Below are 14,015 nucleotides of genomic sequence, written 5' to 3'. Positions count from 1 at the left end.
AAACACTGGGCATCAGTGGTTTTAAATATTATCACATTCTACTCATACAAACGGAAAGAAATAAAACAAGTATTTTGGTAGCTTGAGAAAATACAGTACCAACTACATGAATACAGAGCACACACTCTCTCACACCCTCTCTCTCTCTAAAATGATTATTTCTTTGCAAGATGACTGCCAAGAGGGATCCGGATGCTAAGGCTTCTTTTCAAACTTCACAAATAGGAAACATCCAGCACAAGAAAAAGGAAATGCCAGTCCTAGCTTTGGGCTTCCCTGGTGGCTCAGTGCTAAAGAATCTGCCTGCCAATGCGGGAGACTTGGGTTGGATCCCTGGGTCAGGAAGATCCCCTAGAGAAGGAAACGGCAACCCACCCCAGTATTCTTGCCGGGAAAATTCTATGGACAGAAGAGCCCGGTGGGCTACAGTCCATGGGGTTGCAAAGATTCAGACACAACTGAGCAACTAAACAACAGCAAAAACAACTCCCGGCTTTAACACAAAGTTAAAGTACGAATTGAATTAACCTTGAGCTTTTTGAATTGATTCTTCAAGATTAATGTTTTAAAGAAAAACATTTATTTTAAGCCTAGCGGGCTACAGTCCATGGGGTTGCAAAGAGCCGGACAGGACTGAGTGACTCGCACTTTCATTTCACTTTCAACTGAAAGGCTTAGGCTAAAATGAATATAGTTAAATGTTAATTTCCAGCAGCACATGTCCCTGCATTTTAGTACTGATTCTGCATTTGCTTGGTTTTCTCATACGGCCTGAAATATACATACAATTCTTTGCCCTGGACAGTACCTGCTCACGTGGACGTGGTCACTAATACACGTGGTAAAGCCGATCACCAAGTAAGTAAAACAATCACTGATTCAACTAAGCCTGTATTTTCCTCTGAGCCTGGTGGGGCTGTGGGAGCCCACCCTTCCTTCCTTTAGGGGGTCACTCTCTTCTGTCACCTCCACCCCTGGACACTGGACCATGGCCCACTTCCTCTTTCCTCCCAGCTCTCACCCTCCTATCTTCCCATCCTCTTTCTGCTCCTCCATGGTCCCTGCTCTGGATCAATATCAGTAGACTGCATTTTTTATTTTTCTTTAAAAATTCCTTGCTGTGCTCTGAATACTTATAAGAATTTGACTTTTACTAGCAACGCTGCCTCAGAAAGTATCTAAATAATCACGTTAGCCCCTAGCAGACCTCTGTCCGCTCCCATTTTCTGATGGCTCAGTGAGAGCTCCACCATGCTTCCCAAGGCTCCTAAGATTTTTAGAGCAGGAGATCCAGAAGAGAGCCTGCTGTTTCTGTCTGTCCCTGGCGATCGCTGGAGAGCAGCCATGTCGTCTAAAATGTCTTCATTCATACACCTCGCACCATTAGATTAAAAGGAAGGCGACTTCTGCTCTGAAATGCCCCCAAAGCTCCTTGCCTTTCAAACCATGCACTTCCCCGAGTCCAGTGAATTAAGTTGAATCGGCTTTCCTTTAATGCTAAAGTGACATTAACGAGCCTCTGCAATTCAGCGCTTCCCCGTTTAAACCAACAGAGGTGATGGTTGAGTTCTGGGAGGAGAAAAAGTTTCTATCTGCTCTCTCTCATGACCGATGGCTGGCATTTCGAAGGACCAGGTCTGATGTGGCTCTAATGGGAAATGAGAAACCGGCCTGAAAGGACAGGGCTCAGACCCTCACTCGTTTATGTGTTTTTCTGTTGCTGTTGTTACTCTTCATCATGTCACCCAAAGGGATTCTTAGGTTTCCAATGGAAAGGAGCAATGGAATAGAAAAGAAGAGACAGAAACAGGATCATTCAAATGCCAAGTCTTCTTCAGAGAGTAGAAAACAGAGCTGATTCATTCATCCTGCCATGTAAATTCCACTCAACTGCAGGCCAGTGGAACTGCAGAATATGGAAAATCATCTATTGGGGGTTTCCCATATCTTAAGTTCTCGGCTAAGTGCTTCACACACATTAAATCATTTAATTCTCACGATTACCATTTTTCACTTGGACTTCCCAGGTGGTGCTACTGGTAAAGAAGCCACCTGCCAATGCAGGAGACATAAGAGACATGAGTTCGATCCCTGGGTCAGGAAGATCCCCTGGAGGAGGTCATGACAACCCATTCCAGTCTGCTTGCCTGGAGAATCCCTTGGACGGAGGAGCCTGGCAGGCTACAGTCCATGGAGTCACAAAGAATCAGACCCAACTGAGCAACTAAGGAATGGGAGGGAATATGATGTAGCCCTTAAATGCGTTGCAGAGCTAAGTTATTGGGACGCCCAGGTGTGAGGCTGCTGGAGTCTACGAGCCAGAAATACCACAAGAAGGTGAGTTAAGCCCAGGGAACTGGCGTCCAGGTACAGGCACTATGTGTTTCACGCACCCTGGCATCCACCTTCCAGACACCGAGGGGGAGAGAAGGGGGTTCCTCTGATCAGAGAACAGTGACAACGAGGTGCCCTAGAGAGTCAGGGCCAGAAGCCATCCCTGAGGCTGACCAGGGATGGGGCGGGGCCACCTGCCTCTTGGACATCCATTTGGTCGAATCTGCAGAAGTTGCTTTACAGTCCCTGTCCTGTCCATCTTACCCTGCCTCAGACGCTGCCAGGATTAACTGTTCCCTTGAGTTCGGGCATTGTCTGGAATAGCATCAAGAAGAAATCGTTAGACATAACTGAGGTCTTATGGTACAGCCCAGGGAACTCTGCTCAGTGTTACGTGGCAGCTGGGATGTGAGGGGAGTTTGGGGGAGAATGGGTACGTGTATGTGTACGCTGAGTCTGAAACTATCACAGTCTTGTTAATCGGCCATACTCTGACACAAAACAAAAAGTTCAGAAAAAAGGAACAGGCAGTAAAAGCTAACTAGCATTTAGAAAAATAAATAAATCACACAAGTGTCACTCATTAAAAAAAAAGAATGAGGTCTGAGTGAAAAGAAAAACAAACAAGCCTCAGCTAATGGCACAAGCACCAGAGGACACACCAGCCTTTCAAATGTGCAATGGGGATCCCCCGGCAACACCAGCCCCTTCCCGGGGCACGACACAGCTGGATGCATGACCGCGTTTCCAAGCCTTGAGTTTCTGGGTCCTGATGATTCATCTTCAGGGTAAGCCATTGCTTCCATATTCACAACTGTGGTGGACTGGAATGTTTTTCGGAAAACATCCACCAACCCTGGACGCCTTTGTAGCTCGACTTCCAGCAGGACCCTATGGCTTGTTCTGGCCAATGGACTGTGAATGGACCTGATGCAGGCAGAGACCTTCAAGGTATTTCCATAACCTGGCCGACCCCTTGCACCCACATAGCCCACCCTCTAAGAACACAGCCTGGGTAGTTGTAGCCACTTCAGCTTGGCCTCCACAACTAACACACTTGGGAGAGACTTGAATCCAACCCCTGGTTTGGAGTTACGCTCAGGGATCAGGGAACACAATGCAGAGCCTCCCAGCTGAGCCCAGGGCAGACCAGCCATATCACGACTGACCAGCAGAAATGGGAACCTTGATCTTATGTAAGCCATGGCATTTTGGATTAGTTCTCATACCTGCATCATGCTACATGCCATGTTCTAGCTCACTAAAACTAAAATCAAATCCTTGCATGAACAATGGAACAGCTAATGTCAGTGCTTATTGTAAGCATTTAACTTCTTTATCCACCAGTTATTTAAATGTCCACCATGTCCCAGTTATCATTCTGTTTTATGTTCTAGGGAAAAGGTGAATAACTAAAATGAACATAGTTCTTGCCTTCATGCAGATTATAGTCAGCCCTCCTCTCAGTGGAGATGGACTGATGCTCTAAACTACATGGCTGGATTGATAAGGCCGTTCTTTCATGAAATGTAACTTTCTCTATTTATTCCTCCTTTTGGTACATTTACAGCCCTGGCAGTCTTATTAGAAAAAGACTGTTAGAAACCTAGACCACAAATGTGTTCCTAATAATGGTCTAGTTATTGACTGTAGAAGCACAAAGACCATCAGTTCAGTTCAGTTCAGTTGCTCAGTTGTGTCCAACTCTTTGCGACTCCATGGACCACAGCACACCAGGCCTCCCTGTCCATCATGAAGAGCATGTTCAGCCCTGAATCACAGAGGCTCTCAAAGAATCACACCTGGACTAGGCATGAAAGGAACATCTAGAAATCTGTTAGGATGTGAATTCTGGGTGCCATCCCAAACCTACTGAATCAGAAATTCAGGTTGGGCCCAGTCATCTGTAATTTTAATAAGCCCACTAGGTAGTTCTGATGAGCACTCGAGTTTGAAAAACAAACTGCACTAGAATAACCCCTAGAGCATTTTTCTAAACGGCACCCAGGTGAGCTGAACGATTCTCAGAATGTTTGTTGATTTTCGGGAAACAGCTTACCCATTTAAAGCACAGAACAGGCACCCTCCAGAGGGAAAGAATTCTTCCAGAATGAACAAAGGCCAGTCTTTCTCACTTAAAGGGGGGTTATCTTGACAGCTCATTCAAAGCCAAAATATGCAGTTGGCCAAAAAGTGTCTCTGTGGCCAAAAGCAGACACCAATCATATGGTCGAAGCTAGGGTACATTCCTCTTGGGGCTCATCTCAGAGAGACTTTGATTCTGTACCTGAGCCGACAGCCTCTCCCATCTCGCCAGAATCTATCAGTTTGGCAGACAAGCTCTGCAGAATTTCAAGAAACAAAACACCTTACTTTCAAAAATTGATTTCATTAAAAATCCTCAGTGCCTCTGGTTTAGACTCATTGCTTTTTTAGTGCAATAAAAAAAAATCTTGAATTAACAATCAATGAAGTTAATAAACACGTTCAAGTTGAAAACCAACTTTTTATGAACTTACTTTTCCTGAATCTGCTCCTTTAGGACACATTAAGGTGTTCAATATAAAACCCATTTTTTTCCCCATCACTTAAATTTCCTCCAAATTTCCATGCAACATACTTAAAATTTTAAAATAGTCTGATGCAACTTTAGGTGGTTCATTTTTATTAAATTGTAACACATTCTCTGGCCCACGTGCACATGGTTAATATTTGTGGCCAATCATTCATGTACACACACTAGATCCTATGAAGTAGGGGAACTAACCCAGAGGAATGAAATAAACGTCAAGCCTGGCTCTGTATCTTCACAGAGCCTTGAGCAAATACAAGCAATATCAATGCAAAACCCTGGTTCCTGCATATATGATATGTCAGATATGAGTGCAGAGGACTCTTATTAATGAAAACAGATTATATTAGGGCAATAAAACTAAAATAAAGCCACTCATTTGCTTCACATGGGTAATTCAATTCACTCTGCACTGTAACTCTATCAACTCTGCTATACCCATCTCTGACCAATTTCCTTCTCATAAAAGGGAGAAATAGGCTTGTCTATACTACTAATTGCATTTCAGATCATTTTAATTTGGAACTCAAAAACAGTAACTCTCCTAACAATTGCTTATATTTATATTCTGCTTGACAGGTAAACAGAAATTGCCTGTTGGCTAAATAAACCCGTGAGTCACAAAAGCCTGCAATTTGAACAGATTTTTCCTCGCAGAAAAACCAATGCTGACTCTCTGCTCTAAATAGTATGAGGTGGGTCCTACTCATTCCTAGATTGAGCTTGAAGTCTCTGATGGGTCTCATTACCTCATTGTCCACATTGCACCCATAATCCCCACCATGACTTTCTTTATAAGTCAACAATATCCAGATCGCATCATTGACACAGGACATTGTCAGTCTTCATGAGAAAGGATGAATAAATTGATGCTTTCAAGGGACTCTGATTCTGAGCTATCTTATGGTAAAGAAGCTATCCACAGAGCTATGCATAGAGCACATATGGATATCTGTGTTCTAGCATTCCTTTATTCCTCTCTCTCTAAGACCTCTAACATACACAACCTCAGCTCAGCTCTAAATGAGATGTAAATGGTTGGTTGTGATCTAAATGAATTCTGAGTTTCCAAAATGAGCTATTCAAATTCATAAGAGAAATATCTTCCCTGAGTACTTAATAGACTCGAAGAAAAATATTTTATGATTATTAAATCCAAATATACGGTGGTGGAATAGAATACAAAATTCATGACCGTGCTAAGACAGAGAGTAAGACTTCAAATAAGTTAACGGCTTACATCAGAACCTCAAGGTGGGATCCTTGGGGCATGATGGGCACTCCAGTGGAAAAACTTGGACCAAGAGCTGGTCTAACCTTATACCTGCTGATTACATCTGCATTTTACTGTTTTCCCATCAAATAACATGAACAACTTCACAGACAGCCACTGATTCCCTGGCAAAGCAGGCGGTCTGTTTGGATTTCTCCACACGACAAAAACAGTCCCTTGACGTGATGGCGCTTCAGAGCACAGACCAACTCAGTGGATAAGCCACTGGCCCTTGGTCTGCACGCATGCGTGCTCAGTCACGCAGTCCTGTCTGACTCTGTGTGACCCCATGGACTGGAGCCCACCAGGCTCCTCCATCCATGGGATTTTCCAGGCAAGAGTACTGGAGTGGGTTGCCATTGCCTTCTCCTGATGATAAGAGAGGCTACTCCTATCACCTTTATCTACAACACAGGGCTCCTGAGAGGTTCCAATCCTTTGCTTTTATAAGGGAAAACAAAAACTTCTTATGTATACCTAATCTTTGGGAGAACAGGGGCTGCCTATAGTTCATACTCTACAAGACACATCATTGAGCTTTTTCATCTGATTCTTCCTTGTTGCTGTCCATGACTCTGCATTTGGACTTCTTGTTGATTTTGACAGCTTCTTCCACCTAGAGTACTTGATGGAAGATATTTTTCAATTATCAAAAGCCTGAGTGAGCTTCCTTGGTTAGCAACTCTGTGTATTATCACATATATGTTTGATGCTTCCTCATTCCACAAGGAGAAGACAACAGAGGATTCGTGATTGGAATCCTCCTAGAGTTTGCTCTATGCGTCTCTCTCTTTGTGAAAGAAAGTGAAAAGTGTTAATCGCTCAGTCATGATTCTCCAGGCAAGAATACTGGGTTGGGTGGCCATTCCCTTCCCCAGGGGCTCTTGCTGACCCAGGGATCCCACCTAGGTCTCCTGCCCGCAGGCAGATTCTTTATCGTCTGAGCCACCAGGAAGCCCAACAAGAGAAGGTGCTATTGTGGGTTTTTGGTTTTGGTTTTTGTTTTCTTTTAGCTGCAACGCACAGCATGTGGGATCTTAGTTCCCCAACTAGGCATCAAACTTGCCACCACTGCAATGGAAGTGCAGAGTCGTAATCACTGGACTGACAGGGAACTGCAGTGAAGAAAAGCTATGACCTACCGAGGACAGCGTATTAAAAAGCAGAGACATTACTTTGCCAACAAAGGTCCATCTAGTCAAGGCTATGGTTTTTCCAGTGGTCATGTATGGATGTGAGAGTTGGACTATAAAGAAGGCTGAATGTCGAAGAATTGATGCTTTTGAACTGTCATGTGGAGAAGAATCTTGAGAGTCCCTTGGACTGCAAGAAGATGCAACCAGTCCATCCTAAAGGAAATCAGTCCTGAGTATTCATTGGAAGGACTGATGTTGAAGCTGAAACTCCAATACTTTGGCCACCTGATGCAAAGAACTGAATTATTGGAAAAGACTCTGATGCTGGGAACGATTGAAGGTGGGAGGAGAAGGGGAGACAGAGAATGAGATGTTTGGATGGCAACACTGACTCAATGGACATGAATTTGAGCAAGCTCTGGCAGATGGTGAAGGACAGAGAGGCGAGGCATGCTGCAGCCCATGGGGTTGCAGAGGTGGACATGACTGAGCAACTGAACTGATTAAAAAGCCTTTTATTCACATGGCATGAAGAAATGTGTTCTGTGAGATAGTCTCTATCTAGGGTTGATAAAGCCAGAGAGAAGTAGTGTGGATCCAAAACAGGGAGGGGAGAAGGGAGGAGAGAGTCATTGCTTTACCAAATGAAATTATAATATTATAAGTTTTGTGTAGATCTGCAGTCTATACTCAAAATATGCTCCAATATGCAGTTTCTTTGCCTCAAAGAGGCTCCTAAGAAGCAAAATTTGACTTGGCATCAGAAGAACCCATTTAGAACCCACGCAACCAGGGCTGCTGTAAGCTGAAAGATAGCGGGCTTGGAATCCTCTAGCCCACAGGAGGAGGAGGGCAGGCTGGGCCCCATGCAGGCAGGGCACGTGTCCTGGGCACTAGGAACCAGTGAAGGTGAAAGTGCAAGTTGCTCAGTCGTGTCCCACTCTTTGCAACCCCACGGACTATACAGTCCATGGGATTCTCCAGGCCAGAGTACTGGAGTGGGTAGCCTTTCCCTTCCCCAGGGGACTAGGAACCAGAGTAATAGTCAAAAATACAAGGAAAGATATTCCAGCTCCAATGGACATATAGAACTTTGCATTCAGAATATCTGGGAAGAAACTTATTTTAGTGCACATACATGTTGTTAATACCTTACAAAATTAGGCCCTGGAGTTGCCTTTTGGAATTGCACGTGGGAGGGGAATGCCTTTGCATAGTAATCAAGCCATAGAGGCAGTGCTAAAAGGGAGTTGGCTATACATTTTGCTACAGGTTGATCAGCCTCCTGTTTATCAAAGGCAAGGACCAGTAATATTTCAGATATTTCTTTTTTTTTTTTTTTTACAGAACTTGGAGTTGAGGGAAGAAAGCAGGAAAAACAGGCTCATAAAGTACATTCATTCCCTCTGTCTTGCAGCCTGTTTTGATTGTTTGGATCTTGTGCAATGTTTGTTCTGTGTTTCGATCCAGGGGACAGAAAGAACACAAGGGAAATAAATACGCTTCTCACAGTCTCATGGGTCTCTCTTTTACTTTCATTTCTTCTCACAACTTCTCCTCCCAGTCCTTCCACACCAAAAGCACCCTCGTGACAGCATCCTTACCATTTCAAAACAACTCGGCACATCCTGTTCACCTACAGCTGTTTATTTCAATAACCCTTTGATGAATTCAATCAACTGAAAAAATGAAAGCAACACAACAAACAACAAAAAAGACAAAGCAAAACTAGACAGGCTTTTGATCCTGCTGATTTTGAGCACGCAGAGAGCAACTCTGAGCTTGACACTGCCACTTGAGGGTGCTATGGGAGTTCAGAAAGGCAAGCTGTGCTCAGCCATGGATGGCTGGGGCAGCCCTTCATTCTGATCACACCATTTCTGCATTTAGCTGATCACACAGGAAACAAGGCAGCCTCTTAGAAGACTTTTGTTTCCTAGGAAAAGGAAGACTGCTGTTCTGTTTTCATGCTTTAAATGCTTTCAGAAAACTAAAATCAGGTCAAAATGAACCACAACTCTGTCTTCATTTGTTGAAGATTCAGATATTCTGGGGAGGGGACGGTGGGCACAATAATGAGCTGAATTCCCACTTATCATGGAGGACAGACAGACTGATGGGTTTGTGTGCCAAGAATTTCATGGCTCAGGAGGGGTCCTGGATCCCCTGTGGTCTTTTTTATCCCCCGGGCCCTCAGTATATGGGATACCGAATTGGCATGAGTGATGTCAGAGCAGCAATGGAGCTATTGAGAGGCAGTGATGGACTGGATTATAAATAAGCATTATTTGGCCTAGATTGGCTTATTCCATCTATCACTTTCTCCTTCTGCTCTCCTCCTCCCTCCTCCCTCCAGATAAAAAGAAACCCAGAGAGCAGAAGCTATGCTGTGATAGCTGACATCCTTTCCAAAAAATATGTGAAATAAATTCAGCACCTCGGAGAGCAGCCTGGCAACAGGTCTGCACAAGTCTTTGTGGAAACATGAATTTCATGATCTGTGAAAAATTATTCATTAATTTAGAAAATACTGCTTTACAATTTATTTTCAGTCAGGTTTTAAAACATGCATGTCTTCATACACACAGTGGATCTCAGAAGCTAAAACATCGGTAGGTCCATTGATACCTGCAAATGAACTCAATTTATTTGTAAACTTTCCATTCTTGAAGAGTTTTGTTCATGAATGATAATAGATTCAATTGAGGGCAAGCTTTATAACCATATGTTTTACATGCATCATCAGCTCAGTTCAGTTGCTCAGGCGTGTCCGACTCTTTGGGACCCCATGAATCGCAGCACACCAGGCCTCCCTGTCCTGCATACATGCATCATAGTATTTAATAATTTTATAAGTCCTGTGATGTAGCTATTACCCAGATGGGATTCCAACTGACGGTGACACTCTACAGGAACATCCCCACTACATTTATGTCTACTTCTCTCACTTTGATGGGTCGTGTACTAAAGCACATCTCAGGAAGATGTCAAATTGAATTTCCAGATGGCATAATCATAGCCTTACTTCAAAGTCCAGCTCAACCGTCCATCCAGTGATTTTTCAGAAGTTACTAACTGTCCTGCTGGACTGTCATGACATCTCTAAGTACTTGCCTTACAAAGTACCTCACTCTCAGTCTTGTGCTATTCGTTCGTTCATTCACCCAGCACATCACAGAGCCGTAACATGGCTGACCATGTCTCATCTCCCCCATCAGATATTCCTTAAGATAAGTGCCTAATTGAGGTTCAAGCGAGGAACTCTGTTGTATACAGAGAAGGTGCTCAAATTAGACGAAAGTTCATTTAAGCCCCAATGATCTACAGTCTTCACAGAGGTGGTCTTCTGGAAGATACTGCGTTGGAGTCAGTTGGGAGATGCTCTGTCTGGTGACTGCTGAGACCCCAGTGATGTAAAGATGCTATCTTGTTCACAAGATCACCTTTCAGAAATGACGGACCATAGTCCACAGGTAGGCCATGCTAGTCATGAAATCAGTGTATGATTTTAAAGAAGAATGTGAAAACCTGCCACTCCGTATGTTCTCTTCCTGAAGGCATGCTGGGCTTCTCCCAACGTCAGGTACCTGCCTTGGGTCTCCTACCTCAGAGTTCAAGCTCCTTGAGAGGAGAAACTGCTTCCATTTCCTTTACTGTTCATACCAGTGTCTATTTCAGTGCTTGGAACACTGGACATGAGCAATTAACATTGGTCAAAGGAATGGAATGGTCTAAAACAACAATAAAGGCATGGCAGACAGGTCTTTGTTGCCTATCATATCAAAGATCCACTGGCGCAAGTTTAGATACTGTTTCCCTGAATTTATCAATATGTACTAGGGGATGGCTGCTAACACCCTAGATTCCCAAGGCAATAGAGAAAGACAAATAATTTGATATCCACCAAGCAAATTGCCAACATCCGTTGGATCATCGAAAAAGCAAGAGAATATGAGAAAAACATCTACTTTTGCTTTATTGATTATGCTAAAGCCTTTGACTGTGTAGATCACATAAAACTATTGAAAATTCTTTAAGAGATGGGAATAACATACCACTTTACCTGCTTCCTGAGAAATCTGTATGCAGGTCAAGAAGCAACAGTTAGAACTGGACATGGAACAAAGACTGGTTCCAAATTGGGAAAGGAGTATATCAAGCCTGTATATTGTCACCTTGCTTATTTAACTTATATGCAGAGTACATCATGCAAAATTCCGGGCTGGATGAAACACAAGCTAGAATCAAGATTGCTGGGAGAAATATCAAATAAACTCAGATATGCAGATGACACTACCCTTACAGCAGAAAGTGAAAAAGAACTAAAGAGCCACTTGATGAAAGTGAAAAAGCTGGCTTAAAACTCAACATTCAAAAACTAAGATCATGGCATCCAGTCCCATCAGTTCATGGCAAATAGATGGGGAAACAATGGAAACAGTGAGAAACTTTATTTTGGGGGGCTCCAAAATCACTGCAGATGGTGACTGCAGTCATGAAATTAAAAGACGCTTGCTCCTTGGAAGAAAAGCTATGACAAACATAGACAGCATATTAAAAGGCAGAGACATAACTTTGCCGACAAAGGTCTGTCTAGTCAAAGCTTTGTTTTTTCCAGTAGTCAAGTATGGATGTGAGAGTTGGACTGTAAAGAAAGCTGAGCACTGAAGAATTGATGCTTTTGAACTGTGGTGTTGGAGAAGACTCTTGAGAGTCCCTTGGACTGCAAGGAGATCTAACTAGTCCATCCTAAAGGAGATCAGTCCTGGGTAGGACTGATTTTGAAGCTGAAACTCCAATACTTTGGCCACCTGATGCGAAGAACTGACTCAGTGTAAAAGAGCTTGATGCTGGAACCACTGAAGGCAGGAGGAGAAGGGGATGACAGAGGATGAGATGGTTGGATGGCATCACCAACTCGATGGACATGAGTTTCAGCAAGCTCATGAGTTGGTGATGGACAGGGAAGCCTGGCGTGCTGCAGTCCATGGGGTCACAAAGAGTCAGACAAGACTGAGTGACTGAACTGAACTGAACTGAAGCAAAACATCTGGGTATATCTGTTATCAAAATAGGTTTTCTCATAATTCACTAAGGAAATTCACTCATTGCACCAGGGCTGGGCAGTCACTTTACCTCCTCGTCAGTGTTGTTTAGTCATTCAGTCGTGTCCAACTCTGCGACCCCATGGACTGTAGCCCATCAGGCTACTCTGTCCATGGGATTTCCCAGGCAAGAATACTGGAGTGGGTTGCCTCCAAATAGCCTTCAGGAAGGAACACATATTTCATCCAGAGAAGGTTTAATAGCATGAAGAGGGAAAAGCCTTTTCTTTGAGATTTTTGTTTGTTTTAATGGCAAATCATTTATCTTTAATAGCTAAAGAAAATGTACCCTAGGGAAACTAATATTGCACAATGCCACTTAAAACAGGTATTCTATAAATCTCTCCAGTGTGGTTTATCTATCCAAAATGGAGTTCTTACCATTGATAAGAAGCCAATGTAATGTTTCCATATTATGATATTAATTGATTTCTTATATATACTATTGGTGTTTTCTTATATATATTAGTGTTGTCAAATGCTTAGTTATTCACTTACATATTCATCTATTGCTGTTGTTTATCCCCTAAGTCATGTCTGACTCTTTGTGACCCCATGGACTGCAGCACGTCAGGCTGCCCTATCTTTCACCATGTCCCAGACCTTGCTCAAATTCACATCCATTGTATCAGTAATGCTATCCAACCATCTCATCGTCTGTCGTCCCCTTCTCCTCCTGCCTTCAATCTTTCCCAGCATCAGAGTCTTTTCCAATGAGTCGGTTCTTCACCTCAGGTGGCCAAAGTACTGGAGCTTCAGCATCAGTCATTACGTCATTTTAAAAGATTAAATATTGACAATTATAGCAACAGTGATTCGTTTTTGAAAACTCTATAAAGATTTGCTTGAAGGGCTACCTGTGAACCTTGGAAAAATACATGTAGCTCCAGGCCAGAGCCTCTGGATGAGCCTGCTCTGTGGTCCTGGGAGGCTCTGACTATTGGTCTCAAACAACGATCCTGTCTCAGTGAACATTTGAGAATACTAGCAGGGAAAATGAATTTGTAGAATGTAAACCAACTGAAATCTTTCCTCCAAGGTACCTGTCAGGGTCATTACTGGTCACAGCCAACTATCTCTCTCCTCTCTGGTGCCTGTCATCCCACCAACTTCAAAGTGGCTCAAACACAGTTTACTTCTGATATTGTCATTAACATGATTTTTCACTGAGCCTAGAGATCCCCAAATGTTTGCATTAAGATGCACAGATCTAAATCAACTGTGGACTGGAAAGACTAAGAAAGATGCAACAAATAACATTACAGTTTTGAAAAGTTAGTCACTCAGTCATGTCTGACTCTTTGTGATCCTATGGACTATAGCCTCTCAGACTCCTCTGTCTATGGAATTCTTCAGGCAAGAATACTGGAGTGGGTTACCATTTCCTTCTCCAGAGTATCTTCCCAACCCAGGGGTTGAACCCGGGTCTCCTGCATTACAGGCAGATTCTTTACCATTTGAGCCACCAGGGAAGCTTAATAGTTTTGAATGTTATTCTCTAATCAATTGTTTCTTGCCTTCCATTTGCACTGGAATATCATTTCTGCTGAGATTTCTGATGAGCAGATATGTTCACCAAAGACGTGCCTGTTGGG

The sequence above is a fragment of the Giraffa tippelskirchi genome, chromosome 10 (assembly GCF_054371585.1).
Source record: "Giraffa tippelskirchi isolate mGirTip1 chromosome 10, T2T-mGirTip1v1.2.pri, whole genome shotgun sequence".
In the NCBI taxonomy this organism is placed as follows: domain Eukaryota; kingdom Metazoa; phylum Chordata; class Mammalia; order Artiodactyla; family Giraffidae; genus Giraffa; species Giraffa tippelskirchi.
The sequence above is the reverse complement of the archived record's forward strand: the minus strand, read 5'-3'. Positions refer to the sequence as shown.